The sequence below is a fragment of the Lithobates pipiens genome, unplaced genomic scaffold, assembly GCF_037356315.1.
Source record: "Lithobates pipiens isolate NorthernLeopardFrog02 unplaced genomic scaffold, aLitPip1_a1.2 Scaffold_28, whole genome shotgun sequence".
Classification (NCBI taxonomy): domain Eukaryota; kingdom Metazoa; phylum Chordata; class Amphibia; order Anura; family Ranidae; genus Lithobates; species Lithobates pipiens.
Window position 1 is genome coordinate 212,227,174 of NW_027507789.1, and position 14,026 is coordinate 212,241,199.

At 46.8% G+C, this 14,026-nt stretch overlaps 1 protein-coding gene across 1 annotated transcript in view; it reads right to left on the reverse strand.

Annotated features, from left to right (window-relative positions):
• NOL4L (nucleolar protein 4 like) overlaps positions 1-13,824 on the reverse strand; it is a 67,949-nt gene extending 54,125 nt beyond the window's left edge. The window contains exon 1 of the mRNA XM_077460503.1: positions 13,741-13,824. The gene's annotated coding sequence lies outside the window, so the exon portion shown is untranslated. The remainder of the gene's footprint in view (positions 1-13,740) is intronic.
• Between the last annotated feature and the right edge of the window lie 202 nt (positions 13,825-14,026).

Consider the following 14,026-nt stretch of genomic DNA (forward strand, 5'->3'; position numbering starts at 1 on the left):
TAGAGAGTGTGAATTAGAAAGCGAGCGAGCGAGAGCGACACGTACCCACTGTACTAGGTTCTCCTATCTAGCATTGTGTAGGGGCCCCTTTTACCTGTACGGTATTGATTCACATACATAGGACATTTGGAGGTTCCCTCAGAATTCAGGTCCATAATGACTCAGAAGCACCAACAGTCCCTGGCCCTGCATTATGCTGACCCCGCATTGGACCCACGAGCCCCTCTATATCTCCTCAATCAAAACGTGATCTACTGTATGAGAATCGGGGGACAATGCAACCATTGACGTACAATGAACTCACATCATGCTCAGGGAACCAGATTGAGATTTTGCATGTTGCCCATCATGGCTCCTCACTCTGCTGGGCACAGCCACAGCAACCTGGACAGACTAGGACCAAGAAGGAGGGGGTGCAGAATATTTGACATTTAAACAAAGCTCAGGTGGTATGTAGGGACCGGTGATCAAGACAACTAAGATTATGCAGCAAAAAAACATTCTTAACCCCCCCCCACACACATCTTCTCAATGACCAGCCTAAAATGGACTCATCCTGTGTACCCCAAATTCTGACCCAACCATCTACACGGCACAACTCAAACCCAAACTCATGAGACCAGAAAATGTTTTTCGGTCAGATTTGGTAACCCAAGGACTCCTGTAGCCCCATTTGCCCTCTGCTGATGCACCCCGTGCTCTTCAAGGGTCGATGTGTTGTGCATTCGGAGGGGCCCTTCAGGGCAGCATTGCTGTAAAGAGAGACCACCGGAGCAGCTTTGGGCTTCAGCCATTCTCTGGGACTTCTTCACACGAACCTCCTCCACTCACGAAACTACAACTAGCTGGATGACTTCCGCTTTTCACACCATTGTCTGTAAACCATAAAGCCATAGAACGGGGCCTAACACATTCGCTTTGAATCTAGGAGCCAGCTAAAATAAGTTAGGAGCCATTTTTTTTTTTTAAAACTAACAAAGCTTTATTTTCAATGACAAAACCCCTTCTCTTACGTAGCCCCTAGAGAATAAAATAGTGGGAGTTCCAATTTTTAATGTCACACGATATTACCGCAAAAGTAAAAAACACAGTAAAGTTAATTATAGGGGGGCACATAAACCCAATAAATTACCCAATTTTTTGATAAAATATAAAGTCAGCGGTTGCACCGATGAAATAGATACCCAACATGTCAAACCTTAAAGCGGAGGTCCACCCTAAAGTGGACCTTCCGCTTATTGGAATCCTTTCCCTCTCCGGCGCCACAATTGGCACCTTTCAGGGGGGAGGGGGGTGCAGTTACCTGGATAATCCAGGTAACTGCACCCACTTTCGGGATAGCTCTCTGCGGAAAGGGGCGTAGATCTACGCCCCTTTCCGAAAGTCCCCCGCTGCCTGCTGGGAAACACACAGATCCCAGAGGCAGCGGGTCCATCCTTATTGCGCAGCGCGATTCGTGCATGCGCAGTAGGGAATCGGGAAATGAAGCCGAAAGGCTCCACTTCCTGATTCCCATACCCAAGATGGCGGCGGCAGCACCCGAGTGACGATCGAGAGATCGGCTTCGGGTGCCGACATCGCGGGTGCGCTGGGTGGGTAAGTGTCCTTATTTTAAAAGTCAGCAGCTGCTGTATTTGTAGCTGCTGGCTTTAAAAAAAAAAAAAAACGGCGGACTCCCGCTTTAAATTTGCGTGCACCGGTGAGATGGCGACAACCTTCAGTACCCTATATTTTCCATTGGTGATGCTTTAAAAGCCCTCTATAGGTCATAATTTTAGCATTACAAAGGAGGTCTGGTGCTATAATTATTACTCTCATCAGCATGTGTGGTGATATGGAACATACGCGCGTCCGCTCCCCTCCCTCCCGCCATGGGGGGGGAATGAATGGGGTGTGTGGAAGATTTTGGGCGGCAACACATCTGCACAAGATCTTCCATCCAACAAGTAGACTGCTCGGCATCCAGAACTACACGTCCCGGGTGTTGGGCGATAGGAATTGTGAATCCTTGCGCCTGTTGCCAACAGCAAATGGGCTGAAAAAAAAAAGTCCAGGCGTCAGGACACAATTTCTAGTAGCCATGGCGACCTGGAGCCTAGGGATTTGTTGAGCCCTACCGTTGACTATGAAAATCCCAGGAGGACAGCAAGTCCTGAGATCTTATATCCACGTCTTTCACCAACAATCATCCCATGGTCATAGCCTCGAAGATTAGACATCCTCCCCCTTCTAATGTTCCATCATGTATTCAACCACAGCCATATGATTTGCTGTCTATCTAGGTCAGGGGTCTCCAAACTGCAGCCCAGGGGCCAGATGAGGCCCTTTGCTTGAATTTATCTGACCCTAGGGGTAATATTTCATCCTCTGACACCAACAAAGGGGTGCAATTTCTCCGAATGAAACCAATGATGGGCCAAAGTTCCTCCCAGTGACACCTACGATGGAGAATAATTATTTTCACCCAATGACCCCAACAATGGAGCGTAGTTCCTTCTAATGACACCAACGATGGGGCGTAGTTCCTTCTAATGACACCAACGATGGGGCGTAGTTCCTTCTAATGACACCAAAGATGGGGCGTAGTTCCTTCTAATGACATCAACAATGGGTCTTAGTTCCTTCTAATGACACCAACGATGGGGTGTAGTTCCTTATAATGACATCAACAATGGGGCATAGTTCCTCCTAATGACACCAAGGATGGGGCGTAGTTCCTTCCAATGATACCAAGGATGGGGTGTAGTTTCTTCCAATGACACCAACGATGGGGTGTAGTTCCTTCCAATGACACCAACGATGGGGCGTAGTTCCTCCTAATGACACCAACGATGGGGCGTAGTTCTTTATAATAACACCAACGATGGGGCGTAGTTCCTTCTAATGACACCAAAGATGGGGCGTAGTTCCTCCTAATGACACCAACGATGGGGCGTAGTTCCTTCTAATGACACCAACGATGGGGTGTAGTTCCTTCTCATGACACCAACATTAGTCTAAGTCAGGTGCACCTCCTTGGTGCACCTGACTGCCAATGGCTGAGAGAGCTGACCGGTGTGTCCTGGTTGAGGGGGTAGCCCCCCTGTCAGAACACAATAGCTCAGCGGGGGAGATCACCGTACTAACATTGGATCATTAGTATAGTTTGGGCTCCTAGGGACTTTTCCCCTAAGTTGGTGCGTATGTATTCACCCCCTTTGTTATGAATCTATGATAACCAAATGGAAAGAACATGGCACAACAGCAAACCTGCCAAGAGATGGCCACACACCAAAACTCACGGACCGGGCAAGGAGGGCATTAATCAGAGAGGCAGCACAGAGACCTAAGGTTCCCCAGCAAAGACTGGAGTATCTGTACATAGGATGACAATAAGCCGTACACTCCATAGAGTTGGGCTTTATGGCAGAGTGACCAGAAGAAAGACATTACTTTCAGCAAAAAACAAAATGTCACGTTTTGAGTTTGTGAAAAGGCATGTGGGAGACTCCCAAAATGGAAGGTGCTCTGGTCTGATGAGACTAAAACTGAACTTTTTGGCCATCAAAGAAAACACTATGTCTGGCACAAACCCAACACATCACATCACCCAAAGAACACCATCCTCACTGTGAAACATGGTGGTGGCAGCATCATGCTGTGGGGATGTTTTTCAGCAGTCGGGACTGGGAAACTGATCAGAGTTGAGGAAAAGATGGATGGTGATAAATACAGGGATATTCTTGAGCAAAACCTGTACCACTCTGTGTGTGATTTGATGATAGGACGGAGGTTCACCTTCCAGCAGGACAATGACCCCAAACACACTGCTAAAGCAACTCTTGAGTGGTTTAAGGGGAAACATGTAAATGTGTTGGAATGGCCTAGTCAAAGCCCAGACCTCAATCTAATAGAAAATCTGTGGTCAGACTTAAAGATTTCTGTTCACAAGCGCAAAACATCCAACTTGAAGGAGTTGGAGCAGTTTTGCAAGAAGGAATGGGGAAAAATCCCAGTGATAAGATGTGGCAACTCAGAGACTTATCCAAATCGACTTGGGGCTGTGATAGCCGCAAAAGGACGGTGGCTCTACAAAGTATTGACTTTAGGGGGGTGAATAGTTATGCACATTGACTTTTTCTGTTATTTTGTCCTATTTGTTGTTTGCTTCACAATAAAAAAAAAAACATATTCAAAGTTGTGGGCGTGTTCTGTAAATTAAATGATGCAAATCCTCAAACAATCCCTGTTAATTCCAGGTTGTGAGGCAACAAAACACAGAAAATGCCAAGGGGGGTGAATACTTTTGCACGCCACTGTAAGTGACTTTGAACGTGGTCTGGTTGTTGGTGCCAGACGGGCTGGTCTGAGTATTTAAAAAACTGCTGATCTCCTGGGATTTTCACACACAACCATCTCTCGAGTTTACAGAGAATGGTCTGAAAAAGAGAAAATATCCAGCGAGCGGCGGTTGTGTGGAGGAAAATGCCATCGATTGGCGATACATTGTGGCTTTGATCGACTCACTGCTGGGTCACGCTGATGCGATGTAATGCAGAGAATCCTGTCAGTCTCCCACACCGCATTGCAATTGCGCGGCGTCCAATGCGATCTTCTGCGGGTGTCAACGTTAGGTTAACGTCCCCACGAAACAGCTCGCAAAATACAGTGCGACTGCTAGAATCACACCACGCAGACATCGCATGTCATGTGCACAGGAAAGCAGTGCGATTCCTGTGCAGCTCACATGCGATGCCTTGCGACGCTGAGCCTGGGAGTTGTGAGTTGCGGAACACGGCATGTGATTCGCACAGGAATCGCACCGCATTCCTGTGCACATCACATGCGGTCATGATTTTAGAAGGGTTTCATCCAGAAGGTGGGGAAAATTCCTAGCCCATTTGGTAAGGCCAGCCGATGGAGAAGTGTGACCCAGGAGAAGACGTTATATAGAGTAGAAATCTCTTTCCTACTCAGGATAGGATATCCTAAATAAGTGGCTTCAAGTCCATCCACAGCACATATACCTCTTTACTTTGACGTTAAATGCCGTTATTCTGGCAGCAGCTAGCTGCCATAAACCCGTTTGATTTTGTAGTTTTTTTACTGTGGGCAATTCTGCGCCTAATAAAGGTGGTCTCAGTGGCGGATTTGCATCGGGATCACTTTTAAAGGCAGTAGGAAAAGTGATTCTGTGTGGTCTCAGCGGCGGATTCACCACAAGATCACTTTTAAAGGCAGTAGGAAAGGTGCCCCCCCCCCCCTGGAGCCGATGTGTCGGGTGCCCGGGGGCAAGATAGCCCACACTCAGCTCTATGCTCTTGGAGGACCAGAGCAATGTCCGGCGTCATTTCTGCCTTTCAGGCCTTAAAACAAGGGATGTTTATATTCCTTGAAATAGAAATAAAAGTGATAAAAATAAATAAATTAAAAAGGCACAGTGTATAAAAAATAAAAATAAATTTAAGTGCCCCGTCTCGCCGAGTTCGCACACAGAAGTGACCTCATACGTAAGTCGCACTCACATATGTAAACAGTGTTCAAATCGCACATGTGAGGTATCGCCGCAATTTTTCTAATGAGCTCAATAATTCTAGCACTAGACCTCCTCTGTAACTCTAAACAGGTAACCTGTAAAAAAATAAATGAAATTAAAGTGTCGCCTATGGAGGTTTTTAACCACTTTCAGACCGGACCATTTTGCTGGTAAATGACCAGAGGTCTTTTTACAATTTGGCACTGCGCTGTTTTAACTGGTAATTGCGCGGTCATGCAATGTTGTACCCAAACAAAATTTGCGTCCTTTTCTTCCCACAAATAGAGCTTTCTTTTGATGGTATTTGATTGCCTCTGCGATTTTTATTTTTTGCAATATAAACGTAAAAAGACCGCAAATTTTGAAAAAAAATGATATTTTCTACTTTTTGTTATTAAAAAATCCAATAAACTAAATTTTAGTCATACATTTAGGCCAAAATGTATTCAGCCACATGTCTTTGGTAAAAAAAGTCAATAATTGTATATTTATTGGTTTGCGCAAAAGTTGTCACATCTACAAACTAAGGTACGTTTTCTGGAATTTACACAGCTTTTAGTTTACGACTGCCTATCTCATTTCTTGAGGTGCTAAAATGGCAGGGCAGTACAAAACCCCCCCAAATGACCCCATTTTGGAAAGTAGACCCCCTAAGGAAATTGATAAGTGGCATGTTGAGCCCATTGAATATTTTATTTTTTTGCCTCAAGCGAATAATGACAAAAAAAAAATTTTTTTTTTTTTTTACACAAAGTTGTCACTAAATGATATATTGCTCACACATGCTATGGGCGTATGTGAAATGACACCCCAAAATAAATTCTGCTGCTTCTCCTGAGTACGGGGATACCACATATGTGGGACTTTTTGGGAGCCTAGCCGCGTACGGGGCCCCGAAAACCAAGCACCGCCTTCAGGCTTTCTAAGGGCGTTACAGTTTTGAAGGCCATAAAATGCCAAGATGGCACAAACCCCCCCCCCAAATGACCCCATTTTGGAAAGTAGACACCCCTAAATTTAGGGGTACACTAGTGAGACTAGGTAATAAATGGTGGGTGCCCTGAAACTATAAAAAAATAACTAACCAACCAGCGTCACCTGTAACAGTTATATGGTGATCACTGGTGAAAGGGTTAACTGGGGGGCAATCAGGGGGCTTTATGCGGTAGTATATGGGGGTCCCTGGCGCTATAAAAAGGTGCGGCGAACCTAAATACCTACCTGCCTAACTAGCGTCACCTGTGGATCAGAAAAACGATCGCTTATTAGGCTGGGTTCACACTGGAGCGATGCGGGAACGCCACGAATCCGCGGCGGGTTCCCGCATCGCATGCCTCCCGGCGGCAGTTCTCACTGCCCTATGCGAACTGCTGGGAGTGTCAGTGAAATGTTACTGACACCCCCAGATCAGTTCGCATATCGCAGTGCGATCTGCAAACTCGGATCGCATGGTGTGAACACCCATGCGATCCGATTCTGCTCCGGGCCAAAAAAAGGGTCCCGTGCGAATTTGCGGCGGGTGCGAAGCGAATTCAGCCATACTATCTGTATGGCTGAACTCGAATCGCACAGAGATCGGATGTGATTTGCACTGCAGTGCGGTGCGAATCACATCCGTTCTCATAAACCGCTGCAATGTGAACCCAGCCTTAGTGACACTGGCGACGGGGGGTGATCACGGGGTTAAACCTTTATTGGGGGGGTTAGGGGGGTACATTAGAACTAAAGGGGGCTAACCCTAACTGCCCTAACAGTTATTACAGTCACAAATGACACCAATGCAAAAAAATAAAATAAAAATAAATGACATTGGTGTCACTGTGACTGGGGGGCAGGGGTAATTGGGGGGGTGATCGGGGGGGTGTGAGTGTGCCTGGCATGTTCTACTGTGAAGTGTCGTGTTGGTGCAACTCACCGATGCTCTCTCCTCGGTGTCGGAACGAAAAATACCGACACGGAGGAGAGAATACATCACTTCCTCTCCTGTGTTTACATTACAGGAGAGGAAGTGATGTCACGAAGGATTTCTATTCGTCGGGAGCGATCGCGAGGGGGTGGCCATGAATGAATGGCCGCCCCCTCATCCCGGATCGCTCCCGAACGAATACCGACCGCCGCAGGCACCGGGCGGGGGCCCGATCGGGCCCCCGACCCGCGGGAAGGCAAGGACGTACATGTAAGCCCTTATGCCTGCCCGTGCCATTCTGTCGACGTACATCGTCGTGCGCCGGTCGGGAAGTGGTTAAAGAGGAACTGCAGTCTGCTCACATAATTTGTAATAAAAACATCTTTGCCATTCTGAATCCCTCCAACCACTTTGCATATTATTTTATATATACTGTGATTCTGTACTTGCCTAAAATGCTGCAGAAATCTCCCTCCACTGAGTCTGGCTGCAGCCATTTTAACTGTGGGCAGCTGAAGCTGCTGCCTGTTCACTTCCTGGATTTACACAGAGGCATGCCTCCAGCTCTGCAGCTCTCATTGGCCCTCTTATGGCTCATCCCCTCCTCCCTTCCTAGCAAACTCTCAGGATAGTGAGAGAGAGAGAGCTGTGCATGATGTCATAAGCCTAGGCTAATGAACAGACAAGAAACAGGAAGTGGGCTGTATAAGGGATTTACTGGCAGAAAAAAAATGTTTTACTATTCAAAGCAACATCAACAACAAAAGCAGAAGATCTAATAGATGGAAAGATGAAAAAATGACTGAAGGTCCGCTTTAAGTGCTGTCTACTGTAGTCTGTCACCATTCCATGAGTGTGCGCAGTTTTAAAGCGGGACATGTTAGGTATCTATTTACTCAACGTAATATCATCTTTTACATTATCTAAAAAAAATTGGGCTAACTACTGTTTTGTTTTTTATGCAAATACCATGTGACATAAAATATTGCAACTACTGCCATTATATTCTCTAGGGTCCCTGTTATAAAAAAAAAAAAATATATATATATATACACATAAAATATATAAACGGTATCTATATCTAGAGATATATCCATATAGAGGGATATATCTATATAGAGAGATATATATATTTTAACAGGGACCCTAGAGAATAAAATGGTGATCGTTGCAATATTTTATGTCACATGTTATTTGCACAGCGGTCTTCCAAATGCAATTTTTTTTTTTGAAAAACACTTTTTTGAAATATTATATATATATATATATATATATATATATATATATATATATATATATATATATAGATATAGAAATAGATATAGATATAGATATAGAAATATAAATAGATATAGATATAGAAATAGATATAGAAATATAAATAGATATAGATATAGAAATAGATATAGATATAGATTATAGATTATAGATATAGAAACAGATATAGATATAATGTATGCGGGTTCTAAGTCATTTTCTAGCAAAAAATACAAATTTAAACTTGTAAGCAAAAAGTTCCAGAGAAGGCCTGGTCTTAAACTGGTCTAAACAAACAAGAAGACAAAGAACGGATCGCAGAAAGTCGCAGAGGGGAATTTCCTCCTCTACAACATGAGATGTGATCACTACGAATGTAAAGTGTTCTCCGGCATCAGCTTGTTTATAATCTGGGCTTTTTCTATGTGCCCAGCTGCGACTTTCACCAAACCCATGGAGGGGGAATTCCCCAAGAACCTGCTTCACACTGATGCGACATGGGATCCGGCTTGTGAAAGTCACATGACGTGTCACATTCAATGTGCCCCTATGAGGGCCGCCTTAACTGACCCGACACAAATCTTTACAAAACTTTATCCATATCCATACACACATACACTGTATATAGTGCCAATGGAGACATAAAATAATGACTGCAAATACAACAAGAGCGTAACACACAACCAATACAGATTCTAGCGCTGTACAATGCTGGGAGTAGTAGTAATGGGGACTGAAAGATATAGAAGATCATTACACACCGACTGGGTACCAGAGTGATAGAACATAATCATACATATAAGAGTATAGAGGAGGAACTATAGGGATATACATATATAATTATAGTACTGTATATAGCCCCGATACCCAACACATGGCCCGCCGAGCACCAGGCAGGCAGCGGGGTGCCGGGCACCGCAACATGCGCTGTATTCCAAAACCCGTCACTGAAAGGAAGACTGTGCGATGGGCGGAGTTATCTCCAGCATTGGTGTCAGAGGACACAATAATAACCCCCAACATTGGTGTCAGTAGTATCAGTTATTATTGCATCCACTGACACCAATGCTGGGGGTTATTACATCCACTGATAACAATGCTGGGGGTTATTACATCCACTGACACCAATGCTGGGGGTTTTTACATCCACTGATAACAATGCTGGGGGTTATTACATCCACTGACACCAATGCTGGGGGTTATTACATCCACTGATAACAATGCTGGGGGTTATTACATCCACTAATAACAACGCTGGGGGTTATTACATCCACTGATAACAATGCTGGGGGTTATTACATCCACTGACACCAATGCTGGGAGTTATTACATCCACTGATAACAATTCTGGGGGTTATTACATCCACTGATAACAATGCTGGGGGTTATTACATCCACTGACACCAATGCTGGGGGTTATTACATCCACTGACACCAATGCTGGGGGTTATTACATCCACTGATAACAATGCTGGGGGTTATTACATCCACTGATAACAATGCTGGGGGTTATTACATCCACTGATAACAATGCTGGGGGTTATTACATCCACTGACACCAATGCTGGGAGTTATTACATCCACTGATAACAATTCTGGGGGTTATTACATCCACTGATAACAATGCTGGGGGTTATTACATCCACTGACACCAATGCCGGGGGTTATTACATCCACTGATAACAATGCTGGGGGTTATTACATCCACTGATAACAATGCTGGGGGTTATTACATCCACTGACACCAATGCTGGGGGTTATTACATCCACTGATAACAATGCTGGGGGTTATTACATCCACTAATAACAACGCTGGGGGTTATTACATCCACTGATAACAACGCTGGGGGTTATTACATCCACTGACACCAATGCTGGGAGTTATTACATCCACTGATAACAATTCTGGGGGTTATTACATCCACTGATAACAATGCTGGGGGTTATTACATCCACTGACACCAATGCTGGGGGTTATTACATCCACTGACACCAATGCTGGGGGTTATTACATCCACTGATAACAATGCTGGGGGTTATTACATCCACTGATAACAATGCTGGGGGTTATTACATCCACTGATAACAATGCTGGGAGTTATTACATCCACTGATAACAATTCTGGGGGTTATTACATCCACTGATAACAATGCTGGGGGTTATTACATCCACTGATAACAATGCTGGGGGTTATTATATCCACTGACACCAATGCTGGGGGTTATTACATCCACTGATAACAATGCTGGGGGTTATTACATCCACTGATAACAATGCTGGGGGTTATTACATCCACTGATAACAATGCTGGGGGTTATTATATCCACTGACACCAATGCTGGGGGTTATTACATCCACTGATAACAATGCTGGGGGTTATTACATCCACTGATAACAATGCTGGGGGTTATTACATCCACTGATAATAATGCTGGGGGTTATTATATCCACTGACACCAATGCTGGGGGTTATTACATCCACTGATAACAATGCTGGGGGTTATTACATCCACTGACACCAGTGCTGGGGGTTATTACATCCACTGATAACAATGCTGGGGGTTATTACATCCACTGATAACAATGCTGGGGGTCATTACATCCACTGACACCAATGTTGGGGGTTATTACATCCACTGATAACAATGCTGGGGGTTATTACATCCACTGATAACAATGCTGGGGGTTATTACATCCACTGATAACAATGCTGGGGGTTATTACATCCACTGATAACAATGCTGGGGGTTATTACATCCACTGACACCAATGTTGGGGGTTATTACATCCACTGATAACAATGCTGGGGGTTATTACATCCACTGATAACAATGCTGGGGGTTATTACATCCACTGACACCAATGCTGGGGGTTATTACATCCACTGATAACAATGCTGGGGGTTATTACATCCACTGACACCAATGCTGGGGGTTATTACATCCACTGATAACAATGCTGGGGGTTATTACATCCACTGATAACAATGCTGGGGGTTATTACATCCACTGACACCAATGCTGGGGGTTATTACATCCACTGATAACAATGCTGGGGGTTATTACATCCACTGACACCAATGCTGGGGGTTATTACATCCACTGATAACAATGCTGGGGGTTATTACATCCACTGATAACAATGCTGGGGGTTATTACATCCACTGACACCAATGCTGGGGGTTATTACATCCACTGATAACAATGCTGGGGGTTATTACATCCACTGACACCAATGCTGGGGGTTATTACATCCACTGATAACAATGCTGGGGGTTATTACATCCACTGATAACAATGCTGGGGGTTATTACATCCACTGATAACAATGCTGGGGGTTATTACATCCACTGATAACAATGCTGGGGGTTATTACATCCACTGACACCAATGCTGGGGGTTATTACATCCACTGATAACAATGCTGGGGGTTATTACATCCACTGACACCAATGCTGGGGGTTATTACATCCACTGATAACAATGTGGGGGTTATTACATCCACTGGCACCAGTATATGTATACAGCCAAGGCATTTTATATATATATATATATATATATATATATATATATACTAGTAGTGTATATGGGGGATACATATAATAACAGGGGTATATAATAGGGGCGGGATGGAGATGACAGGAAGGAGGGAGGGGAGAGATGGAGATGACAGGAAGGAGGGAGGGGAGAGATGGAGATGACAGAAGGGGGGAGGGATGGAGATGACAGGAGGGGGGAGGGATGGATGGAGATGACAGGGGGAGGGATGGAGATGACAGGAGGGGGAGGGGAGGGATGGAGATGACAGGGGGAGGGATGGAGATGACAGGGGGAGGGGAGGGATGGAGATGACGGAGGAGGGGAGGGATGGAGATGACGGGAGGGGGAGGGGAGAGATGGAGATGACAGGAGGGGGAGGGATGGAGATGACAGGAGGGGGAGGGATGGAGATGACGGAGGGAGGGGAGGGATGGAGATGACGGAGGGAGGGGAGGGATGGAGATGACGGAGGGAGGGGAGGGATGGAGATGACGGAGGGAGGGGAGGGATGGAGATGACGGAGGGAGGGGAGGGATGGAGATGACAGGAGGGGGAGGGATGGAGAGGACAGGAGGGGGAGAGATGGAGAGGACAGGGGGAGGGGAGGGATGGAGATGACAGGGGGAGGAGGGATGGAGATGACAGAGGAGGGGAGGGATGGAGATGACAGGGGAGGGGAGGGATGGAGATGACAGGGGGAGGGGAGGGATGGAGATGACGGAGGGAGGGGAGGGATGGAGATGACAGGAGGGGGAGAGATGGAGAGGACAGGAGGGGGAGGGACGGAGATGACAGGGGGAGGGGAGGGATGGAGATGACAGGGGGAGGAGGGATGGAGATGACAGGGGAGGGGAGGGATGGAGATGACAGGGGGAGGGGAGGGATGGAGATGACAGGGGGAGGGGAGGGATGGAGATGACAGGGGGAGGGGAGGGATGGAGATGACAGGGGGAGGGGAGGGATGGAGATGACAGGGGGAGGGGAGGGATGGAGATGACAGGGGGAGGGGAGGGATGGAGATGACAGGGGGAGGGGAGGGATGGAGATGACAGGGGGAGGGATGGAGATGACAGGGGGAGGGATGGAGATGACAGGGGGAGGGATGGAGATGACAGGGGGAGGGGAGGGATGGAGATGACAGGGGGAGGGGAGGGATGGAGATGACAGGGGGAGGGATGGAGATGACAGGAGGGGGAGGGGAGGGATGGAGATGACAGGGGGAGGGGAGGGATGGAGATGACAGGGGGGAGGGGAGGGATGGAGATGACAGGGGGGGAGGGGAGGGATGGAGATGACAGGGGGGGAGGGGAGGGATGGAGATGACAGGGGGGGAGGGGAGGGATGGAGATGACAGGGGGGGAGGGGAGGGATGGAGATGAGGAGTCTGTCAGCCATTGTATCGGGCGGCCTGTATGTATATAAGGGACCCTCCTACAGCCTGGGGCCCCGGCATTGCTCCCTCCCCCACCACATCCCCCCTTCTTTTACACACCGAACCCCCCTCCCCCCATCCCGCTCCCACCTCAGCCCGGATCCGGGTGTTCGGGCGCCGTGTGACAGCTGCGGCTGGGCAGGGACTGCGTGACGTCACCGGCCTCCCCGGCCACCGTACCGGGGAGGAGGAGGGGCGGGGACAGACGACACACTGACCTCTACAGGCTGCCTATGAGTACTGCACCCTCCATACATTGTGTGCAGAACACCCCATACCCTATACATTGTGTGCAGTACATTCTATTCCCTATACATTGTATACAGTACATCCCATACCCTATACATTGAGTGCAGTACATCGCATACCCTATACA